The sequence below is a fragment of the Pelodiscus sinensis genome, chromosome 1, assembly GCF_049634645.1.
Source record: "Pelodiscus sinensis isolate JC-2024 chromosome 1, ASM4963464v1, whole genome shotgun sequence".
Taxonomy (NCBI): domain Eukaryota; kingdom Metazoa; phylum Chordata; order Testudines; family Trionychidae; genus Pelodiscus; species Pelodiscus sinensis.
The window spans coordinates 311,644,401-311,658,404 of NC_134711.1; the positions used below are offsets into that span (position 1 = coordinate 311,644,401).

General features: G+C 41.4%; 1 protein-coding gene across 16 annotated transcripts in view; it reads left to right on the top strand.

Annotated features, from left to right (window-relative positions):
- The window catches only part of DLG2 (discs large MAGUK scaffold protein 2), a 1,555,116-nt gene that overhangs the window by 568,211 nt on the left and 972,901 nt on the right, over positions 1-14,004 (top strand). The window lies entirely within an intron of this gene.

Genomic DNA, 14,004 nt, shown 5'->3' on the forward strand with positions numbered 1-14,004 from the left:
GGATATTTGATTCCATGAAAGTCTTTACATTCTGAGGCACCGCACAAAAGCTCTTTGTCCACATTGATTCTGCTGTGATAAATGGTTTGAATACATTGGTAGACATAAAGATGCAGTGAATGGGCTAAAACTGAAGGCAGATCTTTATTTTAATTACCTATAGTACTGCAGGCACCATATATTGCTAGGTATTAATAAATGAAAAAGGCAGTACATTGTGAATTAATGTTTCAAGAATTTCTTTGCTTAAACTGTAAAATAATATTTAAACTGACGTAACTTGAGAAAACAGTATAATTTTCAGGTAAACAGCTGTCTAAGTATATCTCTGATAAATGTATGTGACTGTAGCTCCTTCCTATGGCTGGAAATGGAGTAGTCTAAAATGACACTGTGGTTTTATGTGCTTAATAAAATAGCTACAAACATTTGTTTATGCGTATCATTTCATATTCAGCTTGTTCAGAAAAGAGGTTTCTTATTGAGGGAATAAGATGTAACATTTTTATTAACTATCTGGAAGGGGAATTAAACAAAATGCTGTTTAAATTCCGAGCTAAACTTTTTTATCTGTCCAATTCCTCCTGGAATGTAACTTTCAAAGATAAATAAAAATGTCATTTAATTTTTAAAATTATATCTACATTTCTTGGCTGTCTTACGTCTTTTTTTTTAGATATCCAGCTTTGATTATAAGGTTCTTGTAATAGGAATTGTCTGTGTATTTATTGTATGCAGCAGACCACAATATTGGCACTCAGCAAATAAGAGTTAGAAACAGTATTAAGGGATCTCATCTAGAAATATAGGCAGGAGCTCGGGGCCGCCGCAGATAGGGGCTGCTGCTGCTCCATGCTGCTTCCTCTGATATAGAGGCAGCAGCAGTCCTTATCTGCAGGGGCCCTGAGCGCTTGCCTATATTTCTAGATGAGATCCCTTAATATTGTATCAGAGGCAGCAGCGTGGGCTGGCAGGGGCTCCCCAGGAGTGGGGCCAGGAGCTGGGAGCTCACCAGCTACCAGCCCCTCCCTCTGGGACCTTTTTAGTAGCCATTAAAAATTGTTGTGGCTACACGATTACTAAAAACACAAAATCTAATACTCTTAATACTAAGTGTTTGTATTTGTCTGCAATTACCTATATCTTCTTAGAAATTTAACAATGTAACCAAATTCATTTGTGGATGCTAATTCCCTTCCATGTACCAATTGTCCTATACTATGCATTGTCCTATACTATGGTTCAATTAACCTTAATATTAAAGATGTAAAATAATGCAGGTAACGCATAATGCTATTTACATTGTTACATTGTGTAACTATCCAAGTTATAATGATGTACTGGCTAATTGCCTGAGGAGAATGAATGCAATGAGCTTACTTATGTATGCCTAAAACATAGAAGATAAGCTTTAAAGCAAGAATCTGCACTGCCCCTTTTCCTCAGTGGAGGTCCTACTGTAACAAGAACTTGTCAGCTGGCTGGAAATAGAATCAGAGGGTTGGAAGAGACCTCAGAAGGTCACTGAATCCAACCAATTGCTAAAAGTGGGACCAACCCCAAATACATCATCCCAGTCAGGGCTTTATCATTCTGGGATTTAAAAAATCTCTAGGGATGGTAGAAATCCCACAACCACCGCCCTAGGAACCCATTTCAGTGCTTCACCACCCTCCTGGAGAAATAGTTTTTCCTAATATCCACCCTAGATCTCCCCCAAGGCTCAAGTTCAGAGCCTTGCTCCTAATCAGACACAATGGAATTTTGAACCATGCTCTTCTGTACACTAGGGCTGTGTCTACACTGCACCCCTTTTCCGGAAAAGGGATGCAGATGAGACAAGTCGGAATTGCAAATGCAGCGGGGATTTACATTTTCCCTGGTGCATTTGCATGAACATGGCTGCCGCTTTTTTCTGGCTCGGGGCTTTGCCGGAAAAAAGCGCCAGTCTAGACAGGGATCTTTCGGAAAATAAAGCCTTTTCCGAAAGGTGCATTATTCCTGATTTTAAGAGGAATTTAATCTTTTGCAATGCTTTTCTTCCTTTTCCTTTTATTATTAAAATATTTAATTTTAGTTACTAAAGGATCGACATGGTGACCATGATTCATTGCTATTTTGGGTGTGTCTACACTGCACCCTTAGCTCAAAATAAGCTACACAATTTGAACTATACAAATTGCATAGCTTGTTTTGAATACATTTCAAAATAGCTTATTTTGAAATTTCTAAATACAGTGCTATTCCAAAACATCCGTTTATCCTCATGGAACAAGGTTTACAGTGGGATGGGCAGTAATTTTTGAAGTAGCTCCGGGCCACCCCGGAAGGGAAGGGGCCTAAATGGGAAGGGGAGGAGCCTAAATGGGAAGGGATGGGGCTACCCACCCCAGACCATGATTGGTCTTGGAGTAAGAGAACCCCTTTGCCTCCCTCTCCCACTAGGCACCTATGCCCTGGAAGAGGGTTGGCATGCTCCCCAGCCCCAGGCCAATCAGCTGTGTAGAAAGCCGAATTAAACTATTTTAACTTCATCTATGCAATTGACGTAGCTGAAGTTACGTATCTCAATTCAACTTTTACCCTGCACTGTAGACATGCCCTAAGGGTCTGCACTATAGAGAAGATCAAAGCTGCTGCTGTCGATCCTCCAGGGTTTGCTTATTCGAACTGAGGGGGGCACTCCAGTTGATGCCAGTAATCCTGCTTTCATGAGGAGTAAGGGAAGTTGAATGGAGAGTGTTCTTACTTTGATTTCCTGCAGGGTTGACAGCACCAAAAGTTGAGTTAATATGGAGATATAGAACTGGAGTGGACCTTGTGAGGTCATCAAGTCCAGTCCCCTCACAGCATGATCAAGTGCCATCCCTGACAGATTTGTCCCACCTCCCTAAACAGCCCCCTCAAGGATTGAACTCATTATCCTGGGTTTAGCAGACCAATGCACAAACCACTGAGCTACCTCTCCCCTGCTTACAGTACTGGCTGTCCCTGACTTGTGACGTGCTCGGCACTGAGGCTAGCATTGCAAGTCGGGGGTATCATAACTCGAGCCTGCATTTACAACAGGCGTTGGGGGATTTAGGCCCCTTCCGCACTTAAGGAAAAGGTCGTAAGTGTGGGGGGGTCATAAATCGGGCTGTCATAAAGTGGGGGGGCCTCCTGTACTTCAACTTCAGCTACGCAGTTAAGGTAGCTGAAGTTGTGCATCTTAATTTGGCTTTGTCCCGTAGTATAGATATACCCTAAGCCCTACAACAGGGTAACTGGTACATAAATTTAAGATATATATATTTAGTGAATGAAAGAGACTTTTTCCCCAGACTGAACAGGAGCATATGGAAATAGGCAAGATGATGAGTCACAGGTGTAAATTACTCACATGCATAATAATGTTCATGGGAACTTACATCTAGTTAGCACTAATCCATCCCACCTGTTTCCCCATTCCCACACATTTGATAGATGTTTTGGTCCAAACAGTATACAAGTGGGATAAGACAGAAAGAGAACTTGCTTCCTATATTGTTTAGAGTTGGGGACAATAAGTGTTCCAATATTTAATGTTAAGTGACAGGTCTCCTGCTGCTTGCTATGTGAAGGGGTGGGGCTTGAACTGTTTTTTCTTAAACCCAGCTTTTAAAGTGACAGATTTAATAGAAATTGTGACCATTGAAATCCAGACAGAAAGTGCTGAGCTTTATATCAGCGTTAAAGTGGTAGAAGAGACTAGTGGAGCCTGCCAGTGCTAGCGTAGCTCAAAGGAACCAAACCATCCAGCACAATTGCTTTGTGAAGCATACATAAAACATGCAGGCTCCTTTGTCACACTGCAAGCCAGGCTGGGCTAAGATGTCTGGTCTGTATTTATTTTCAGTTTACAAAATACGCTGGTCAGCAGGCTCCCCAGGGGTTGGTATAATAAAAACAATACATCAATTAAATTGCAATGTTTACATTATTGGTACAGTACCTCTGGCAGGATTCAAACTACTCCCCCACCCCACATTCTCTGACACTAAATCTACACTAGTGTTTTACTGCACTATAACTTTCTGGCTCAGGGGTGTGAAAAAACAGCTTCTCTCTCCCCTGCTAAGTACAGCAAGTTACAGTACTGTAAAGTGCCTGTGTGAACCAGGCTACATGCTCTCAGCACTGTTAGCTAATCCCTGGTGGAGGAGGTGGTTTATAGAGAGTGCTTGGAACTGTGGTTACACTTTCAGTTTAAAGTGCTGCTGAGCTTTAAACTTTTAAATGTAGACACGGATGTCTCTAGGGAACATGGGCTTAGGGCAGTTCCCCTGTCCTGCCCCAGGCCTCGCCCCTGCCAGAGCTGGATAAAGAAAGGATTTGCAGGGATGTGATCTGGCTTTTGTGGATCACATTCTAAGGTGCCTTTCTCATTTCGTTCTTTGTATAGTGAGCCTAGGCACTGAACTCCACTTTGTGGATTGGTGTATACCGTGATTCTCTAGGCACCAAAAGTCAAGCAGTGGGATGTTCAGCATTACAAACCCCTATGTCCCTTTCTGCATTCCACCCTACAGAAGGCGATAAGCCACAAGGGGGGATTTTCAGTACTAGTGCTCAGACCCTGTAAGTCCTACTAGGCACTTAGCTTCATATTTAGGTGCCTAAATAACTTTAAAGATCTGGCCTTATTACTTCAAGAGCCTCCCCAGATTACAATTGCAGCAGTATCCTAGAGGCAGGCAAGCAAACTCAGGTTGGTTTAATGTGCACCTGATAGACTGGATCATACGCAGAATTAATGAAGTTCAAATCTGCAGTTTAACCTAGGAATGTGATGCACCCATGGTGTCAATTGCGGTTATGTGTGCTCTGCTTAGCAGTAGCCAGTTGGAGCTGAGGCTAGTCTCCACCCATGACAATCAGACCTAGAGTAGTAGTAGTTGTTGCTGTTTTTAAGTTGGTAGCCCAGAAATTACTGGACATTTTTTAAAATGTTAGTACTCACTCTGTTTCCCCAGCTGTAAAATGGGGGTAATGATACTTAACTATGTAGCCCAGAGGGGATTTTGTGACAGTAAATTAGTTAATATTGTAAAATGCTTTGCACGTATACAGCGCTATATTAGAGCAGCATATTATTGCTAGCCAGGCTCAGTAAAAGCACTGTTGCTTTAAAAAGGGAGCTTGTCCAAGCTCTCTTCCTCCACTGGATCTAAGATGGATGCTCCTGCTGCAGCACAGTCTCTGAGCAGACTTTGCACTGCCTGCTTTTTTTGTTTTTCCTGGAAGCTCGCTCCAGACAGGTCAACAGCCTTGCAGATTCAGCAGAAGCAAGAGGGTAGCTCTCCTCAGGTAAGTTACTAATCACACAATGCTGCTCTTTCACACACCTGTATGGTGATAGCATCAAGGATAATGGCATACTGAGAATTATGGTCCTCCCCCTTATTTGTGTCTAGCTGGCTCTGAGAACCTCGTTGTCACCAAAGGACTAGTCAGACAACTTCCGGCCTCTGGCTGATATTCATTTTGCTGTTATCTGTTTGAGGTGGAGAGGAGGGGCTCCTAGTGCAGGGCCTGATTCTGATCTTGCATACTCTAGCTTTGTCCTGATTTACACAGGAGTTAGGTGTGATTTGAATCTAAGCCCTAACATTTCCAAGAGCTTTATTGCCATATATAGTATAGTAGCATTCCTGTTTCTCCTCAAGGAGGAGGTAGTATTCTGTCCCTAGAGAGGGAAGGGAGCCTTCTGAACTTTCTGAGCCAGGAACTTCAGAAGTTAGTTTTAGCAGCATTGGTTTTTTTTCCTCCTTCCCCAGTAATTCCCCTCATGTTAAGCATTAATAGCAGTCTCTTAACTGGGATGTGGTAAATGGAGCACTCCACTAACTTTCCAAAGTCAAAATTTATTTCTCATTTTGTTATTCCAATAGACTCTTACAAAATGGTGATTCTCCTTATGAATTAATTTTGCAAAAGCTTTTTTTTTGGGGGGAGGGGGAGAGGTAAGAGGGGGAACTTTAATAAAAGAGAGATGAAATTAACACTACTTTAAAACTATCATCACTGACTAATACCATTATTGTTTTGGGAATAGTGCATGTTGCTTAACAGCTGTTGGAGAGCCCATGCTTTGGGAGGGATCCTACCCTCTGCCATTATATGCTGCTCCGAAGACATAAAGGTGCTAAGAGGGGTTTGTGGACAATTCTCCAGTTCAGAGCAGAATTGGGCTGTAGTAATCAATCTGATGCTGCTGTCTTTTCAAGCCCCCTGGTAGGAAGTACGAGGAACATGTGTCTATGCCAGGCTCAAAAGCGGTGTGAGCAAGTCCCTGTGGGTGCTGCTATAAAGTTAGAGCAGTTATTATAATTTACACTAAGGTCTAGCATGCTGTGAAGGCCAAAATGGCCATTTATTTGCGTGCCCCATTACTTGGACTGCATGCTGCTCAGTGACTGCAAAACAGAATTTAGTCCTGTTTTTGCCAACTTTACCATTTTGGTTTTCAGTATTCAGCTTCTTGGTGTTGGAGAGATCAACTCAAGGGTGCGGGAGGTGATGTGTTTAGAGTATGGAAGAGTGGCCCCATTACAATGTATTTTAAAGCCTCAAACCTTAGCTAATTAGCTTTTACTTAGTAACAACCAGTTTTTCCTTGGAAAAAAGATAGGCAAGCTACAGCAGTGCACATTCAAGGACTTGGGGGTGCGGGAAAGATATGTGTTGGAATGCTTTGGGAGCTGGCTGTGGGGAGGAAAAACAGGTTGGCTGTCATCTGTCAAGTTGCACTCTCTATTTTCTTCTCTTCAGACTGCATGTATGTGACTACTGGCTTGAGGACTCACTGAGATATTGATTGATCCCTCAGCTGGCCTTTTGTCAGTTTTACTGGCTCAGCTGGCTGGTGGAGAGTCCCTGGGGCACGGGGCTACATAGGAGTTTACAAAAATGTTTTTGTTGTAAAAGTTGATAGGGATACTAGGCCAGGTACCGAGAAGATGGGTGATTTTCAGACCAATAGTGCTTTATTAAAAAGTTTTGACGCTTCATTCAATTAGTATTTTTCCCTCTACAAATTCCCTCAGGGTATGTCTACACTTGCCCCCTAGTTCGGACTAGGGAGGCAAATGAAGCATACCGAAGTTGCTAATGAAGCGTGGGATTTAAATATCCCGCGCTTGATTAGCAGATTCGCAGCTGGTCGCCCGATTTAACTTGCCGCGTGTAGACGCGGTAGTCCGTTCCAAAACCCTTCCCTCGAATTAACCCTTCCCTCATTGCACGAGGAGTAACAGTTAATTCGAGGGAAGGGTTTTGGATCAGACTACCGTGTCTACACGTGGCAAGTTAAATTGGGCGACCAGCATTTTAAAATGGCGACCGGCCGTGAATATGCTAATCAAGCGCAGGATATTTAAATCCTGCGCTTCATTAGCATTTTTGGTATGCTTCATTTGCCTCCCTAGTCCAAACTAGGGGGCAAGTGTAGACACACCCTCAGTGTTAAAGGAGTAGCAAAGGTTAAAAGAATCTGCCACTACAGTTTGGCAGCTATTTTTCATATAAAGTGTTCTCTCAGGGTTTCTTACATTTAGTTAGTTGGAAAACTTTCCAAAGAATTTAGCTTCGCATTTGCTTTATACTGACATTTGTATGAGTGAAGTTCTGTTGGTTCATGGAAAATGGATTTTGTAACTATAGCTGTGATATTTTAAAAAAGCAACATTTGCCAAAAGCACAGAATTTCCTGTCCTTAATATAAGGAAAAACTTTGTCAATCTCAGTCTATTGTCATATAATCTATGGAAAAGACTAGTTTTACTAGCACCCTTAGCAAATGGGAATTCTTGTCTGTAGAAAGCTATAATTATGCCTTAGAAATGCAAACTAACTTTTCCCTCATCTAAATATGTCAATGAGAACCTGCCAGTGAAAAATATCACTGGGAAAACCAATAATGTTATCCTAGCATATGTCCTATAATAACACGTGTCATAAAAGATCTGGTTTCAATTTGGAAATCATTTTATATGTGATTATTGCTGATCTATCACTTCTGCAGTTTAACTGGGTTATACATTAAATCAAATGATAATAAAAGACACTAAAGCAAGATTTTTAGGTTCAGGTACAAAACCTCATTTTTTCCCTTTTGATTTTTTTTTTTTATGACTGTAATGATATACTGGAATTTTAAAAATTAGGGTTTCATGTAAAAATGATGTAGAAGATTTATACATGAAGGTCATGTTTCCAGTGTGCTGACACTTATTTTATTTTCACTTCTGCTTTTATTATGAACGTCCCCTCCTCCCCCAGAGCCTTCCATAATGTTTAAATAATGATTGCACACTACACGGAAGGTGAAGGGAGGTTAGTGATGGTTCCTCACTGGTCTGTGCAGCAGAAATGCAGGCTGCTGCATGGATGGTTGTAGATACTCTGGATACATTCACAAACCTGATAGTAAATCATCTGAGATCTAGAGTCTCTACCCTTTGGCTGTCGTGTGGAATGCCATTAGCAAATGGCTTTAGAAAAGTAGACACATGGGAACAGTTTCTATGTGTTTGTTCCTCCAGACTTGCAATTCTGAACTTGGATCTAACAATATTTGAAACTTAAGTCTTTTTAAAATACATATGTTAGTTTCTGTTCAGTCACAATCTTGGTTTAGTCTTTTAGGGGACAGTTATTAGATTTATTTTTTAGCCTTCTGAATCTTGTGTGCTTCCAAAACCACTTGGGTTGGGGTAGAATCCATGTGCTGTCTCTAGTCCTGGCCTCTTAGGCGCACTCTACTACAGACTTCCTGTCCGAAACTGTTCCTTGGGGCATGAGACAGTGCAATCAACTACCCTAGGGCCCACAACCAATGCTGAGTCTCTGTCGTCACTTATGCATGCTCCCACCAAGACTCCACTTCAATTAAACTGTAATTCCAAGGCATCCATGCTTTGGGAACATATGGCAGATAAATTAAGGAAGATGGGCTTTGCTTAGGAACTTCTTGAACATACACATTCATTACCCTTAGCATATGAGCATTACAGATCTATGGAAAACCATTAACTCCTGGAGGCAATCCACACTAAGAATCCTCACTACACCTGAGAACCTTCATGAGGAAGCTGATTTCCACTCCCCCTAGCTGTTTTCTCTTTCTGGCAATGGATTGTCTCTTCTTTAGAGACTGTATTATTTCTAAAAGCAGTCTGTGACACCTTTTCCTTTTCTGCCCTCCTCGCCCCTGAGGGATTTTCTAAGATCCCAACACCCTGTTGATTGGTAGGTAGAGAGTCCTTAAAAATCAGTGGTGCTACTGGAGGAAACCAAATTGTTCTACTAGAATACAGCTGGTCTCCAAGTTGCCAATGGTCAAGTTATGGCCATTCACATTTACGACCAAAGCTCCCATGAAGTGGTCGTAAAAGCGGTCCCTGAGTTACGAACGTGACCCGCGCTTATGAACAGCGCGGTCTCTGTGTAACTCAATGGGATCCGAGTTATGGACAGATCGAGTTACGGACAAGTGTTTGTTCCATAACTCGGGGAGAGGCTGTAAATCAATTCAATTATTGATGGACCTGTTTCAGTTTCCCAGATTAAAATCTGTTCCTGCTGCAAAATGGACGTTCTAATGCGCATTAAAAGTTGTTTGTTAATACCATTCATAAAACAAGAATTCATAAGTTAACAGGCATTTAAATTGTCACACTCAGTCTGTTAATTGTGTTAATACTGGATCTGTTTCTCAAAAGTCTAGTAGTGACTATAGTATTCACTACTGTGAGTAGCCCAATTACCTAGAAGGAAAGGAACTACTCTCTGAACTGAGCACTATTTGCAAGATCGAAGACAGATTTCCCCTCCTCCCCCCCACCTTTCCACTCGCTCACTTACATTGCCTTAAGCTCATGAAGAGCCATAATCAATAGAACTACATCTGCCTGAAGTGAAGACATGCTTGTCTTGGCAGAATGAGGGCCTGGACTTAGTTAGTCATGTAGGTTTGCAGGGTAAGGCCTATTGCTTGTCCTTAATTTGTTGTGAAAAATCTTCAACCAAACCGTAGCCGAACATCCCTTTTAATAAAGGATTTTCAAAACAAATTGAGTTGTTTTATGGCTGTGAAAACTTGCAGTAATGCTCCTGTTTATCCCTTTTGTGCTGAATGCTTAGTCTGAGTAAATGGGTTTTTTCCTCCCTTGTTTCTCTTTTCGTTTGCAGCTGCCTGAAAGATATAAATAAATTCATTGCTTTGGGCTTTTTTATGATCCACTGTGCAAAACAGCCCAGGTGGAAGTCTGTTTTGTCCCTCCATGTGCCTCTCTTCAGCTTGTATTAATTTATTTTAACTTTTCACAAGTGTTTAGTACGCCAAAGAGAAGTGTTACAGGCTAAACATTCCATCAGAACATAACATAAGAACGGCCGTACTGGGTCAGACCAAAGGTCCATCTAGCCCAGTATCCTGTCTACTGACAGTGGCCAGCACCAGGTGCCCCAGAGAGGGTGAACCAAAGACAATGATCAAGTGATTTGTCTCCTGCCATCCCTCTCCAGCCTCTGACAGACAGAGGCCAAGGACACCCTTTTATCCCCTGGCTAATAGCCTTTTACGGACCTAACCTCCATGAAATTATCTAGCTTCTCTTTAAACTCTATTATAGTCCTAGCCTTCACAGCCTCCTCTGGCAACGAGTTCCACAGGTTGACTAAACGTTGTGTGAAGAAGAACTTTCTTTTATTAGTTTTAAACCTGCTCCCCATTAATTTCATTTGGTGTTCTCTAGTTCTTCTATTATGGGAACTAATAAATAACTTTTCTTTATCAGCCTTCTCCACACCACTCATGATTTTATAGACCTCTATCATATCCCCCCTCAGTCTCCTCTTTTCTAAACTGAAAAGTCCCAGTCGCTTTAACCTCTCCTCATATGGGACCCGTTCCAAACCCCTAATAATTTTAGTTGCCCTTTTCTGAACCCTTTCCAAGGCCAAAATATCTTTTTTGAGGTGAGGAGACCACATCTGTACACAGTATCCAAGATGTGGGCGTACCATAGTTTTATACAGGGGTAGTAAGATATTCTGGGTCTTATTTTCTATCCCTTTCCTAATAATTCCTAGCATCCTATTTGCCTTTTTGACTGCCGCTGCACACTGTGTGGAAGTTTTCAGAGAACTGTCCACGATAACTCCAAGATCTTTCCTGATTTGTCGTAGCCAAATTAGCCCCCATCATACTGTACGTATAGTTGGGGTTATTTTTCCCGATGTGCATTACTTTACACTTATCCACATTAAATTTCATTTGCCATTTTGTTGCCCAATCACTCAGTTTGGTGAGATCTTCTTGGAGTCCCTCACAGTCTGCTTCTGTCTTGACTATCCTAAACAGTTTGGTATCATCTGCAAACTTTACTACCTTACTGCTTACCCCTTTCTCCAGATCATTTATGAATAAGTTGAAAAGGATTGGTCCCAGGACTGACCCTTGGGGTACACCACTAGTTACCCCTCTCCAATCTGAAAATTTACCATTTATTGCTACCCTTTGTTTCCTGTCTTTTAACCAGTTCTCAATCCAAGAAAGGACCTTCCTTCTTATCCCATGGCCATGTAATTTACACAAGAGCCTTTGGTGAGGGACCTTGTCAAAGGCTTTCTGAAAATCCAAGTATACTATATCTACTGGATCCCCCTTGTCAGCATGTTTGTTAACCCCTTCAAAGAACTCTAACAGATTAGTAAGACATGACTTCCCTTTACAGAAACCATGTTGACTTTTGTCCAACAAATTATGTTCTTCTACATGCTTCACAGTTTATTCTTTACTATTGTTTCGACTAATTTGCCCGGTACTGAAGTTAGACTTACTGGTCTGTAATTGCCAGGATAGCCTCTAGAGCCCTTTTTAAATATTGGTGTCACGTTGGCTACCTTCCAGTCATTAGGTACGGAAGCCGATTTAAAGGATAGGTTACAAACTACAGATAATAGCTCAGCAATTTCCCATTTGAGTTCTTTTAGAACCCTTGGATGAATGCCATCCGGTCCTGGAGATTTGTTAACATTAAGTTTTTCTATTTGTTCCAAAACCTCCTCTAATGGCACTTCAATCCAGGACAGTTCCTCAAATTCATCACCCACAAAGGACGGTGCAGATTCAGGAATCTCTCCAACGTCCTCAGCCGTGAAGACTGAAGCAAAGAAATCATTTAGTTTCTCGGCAATGGCTTCCATGCTTCTCTTCGGGCAGCATCAATTTTCTGTAGTTCCAGTAAGAAGTTAGAACTCTTTTCTCCCCCCCCCTTAACTTTTAAGTGCTAAGGTACACAGGGAGAGAATGGCAAATCCCAGTTTTAAAGGTAAATTCTGAAACTTTTATTTTAAATACTGGTTGGAATTGCCACAGTAAATTCCACTAACATGAGCAAATGATCTGTTCCACAGAAATGTAAATGATGGAGATGAGTGGTGTATGAAAGAGAGACCTCAAGAAGAAAGTCTATTAGAGACATGCTAAAAGTAACACACATAAATGGGGGAGGAAAATGAGGGAGTGCAGTCTCCGGTGTTTTGGCTGGGTAAAGAACAGCCCTGAGAACAATGCAAGTAAGAGTCCAACAGATCAAGATTGAAAGTAGAAAATGAAGACTGACCCAAGAAGTAGTGGAAGGATATGATAAAGTAATGCATGTTAGTACAAGGTGTAATGGAGGATATGGCACTGAACAGAGAAGTATCACTCAGTCTACAATTAGAGTGCAGGTTTCTTGCACAAGAAGCTTTTTGTGAAAGAGATCTTCCACAAAAACTTCTTGCGCAAGAGCATGTCCACACTACAAAAGTGCATTGCAAAAGTGATGCGCTTTTGTGCAAGAGAGCATCCAGACTGCATGGATTCTCTCACAAGAAAGTGCTGATTGCTGTTAACAGAATGGCCACCAGGGCACCTGTGCTTCTTTCAATAGGCTGTTTTTGTGCAAAAAAGCCCCTGTTTCCCGTACTCACACACTCACACACTCACACACACACACCTTTTTGTGCAAGAGCTCTTGTGCAAAAAGGAGTTATTTTTGTAGAAAGAGGAATACCTATACTGCAGAAACCCTCTGTTCTGTCAATTCACTGTAAACTTTCTTGCACAAAAATGCGCTTGAGGTGTGGATGCTCTGAGTTTTTGTGCAAAACCAGCTATTTTTGCACAAGAACTCTGCAGTGTAAACATAGCTTCAGACGGTAGATCAATTTAATGGTATTAACCCGTGAGAGGAGAATTCCACCAATTTATCATTCATTCCAAAAAATGTACTGCACAATCTGCTGTGCTCACTTCTGTTAACCAACAAAATGTTACCCTTTGCATACAGACTCTGTGGTAAAAATGGTTATATGCAGTTGTCTTCAAAATTTGAATCTATGCTAGTAAATTCAGTAATAATTTAATCTTCTAAATACTTAAACGTGCATAACTTCACGAATAATGCCAGTGACGGAAAGCTCATTATTTACACGTATGAGGTTATACACAGTGTTTTTTTTCAGGAATGTACCCTTACTATGCACTGTAGAGCTCTTGCTTAAATACATGCAAGATGGAAATGCTGTTTGGGGCTATGCAGTGCCATAGATATGAAGGACAGGGTCTCTGTTTTCTTCTAGCTGTGCTGTTTGCATGCTACCCTGCATTTCCCTCCCGCTTACAGGCTTTATATATGAATAATAAATATAGGCACTTTAATAGCCTGTGCCACAAAATAGGGGGAAATCCTGACCTTACTGATCTCAATGAGATTAGCCAATGTTCTTGGGCCAGGATTTCACTCCTAAAACACTAGATATTAGGTGATATTTCCATTCAATAGCCGGGAAAACAGGCAAAATACTGTCAAAACTTAATTTGAGACACCAATTGCATTTTCAGAGGTGTAGAGCACCACCCACAGCTCTCATGATTTCAATGCTCTCTAGTAATTTTTTGTTTCACAGTGGGTGGGGAATGCTCAACAGTGC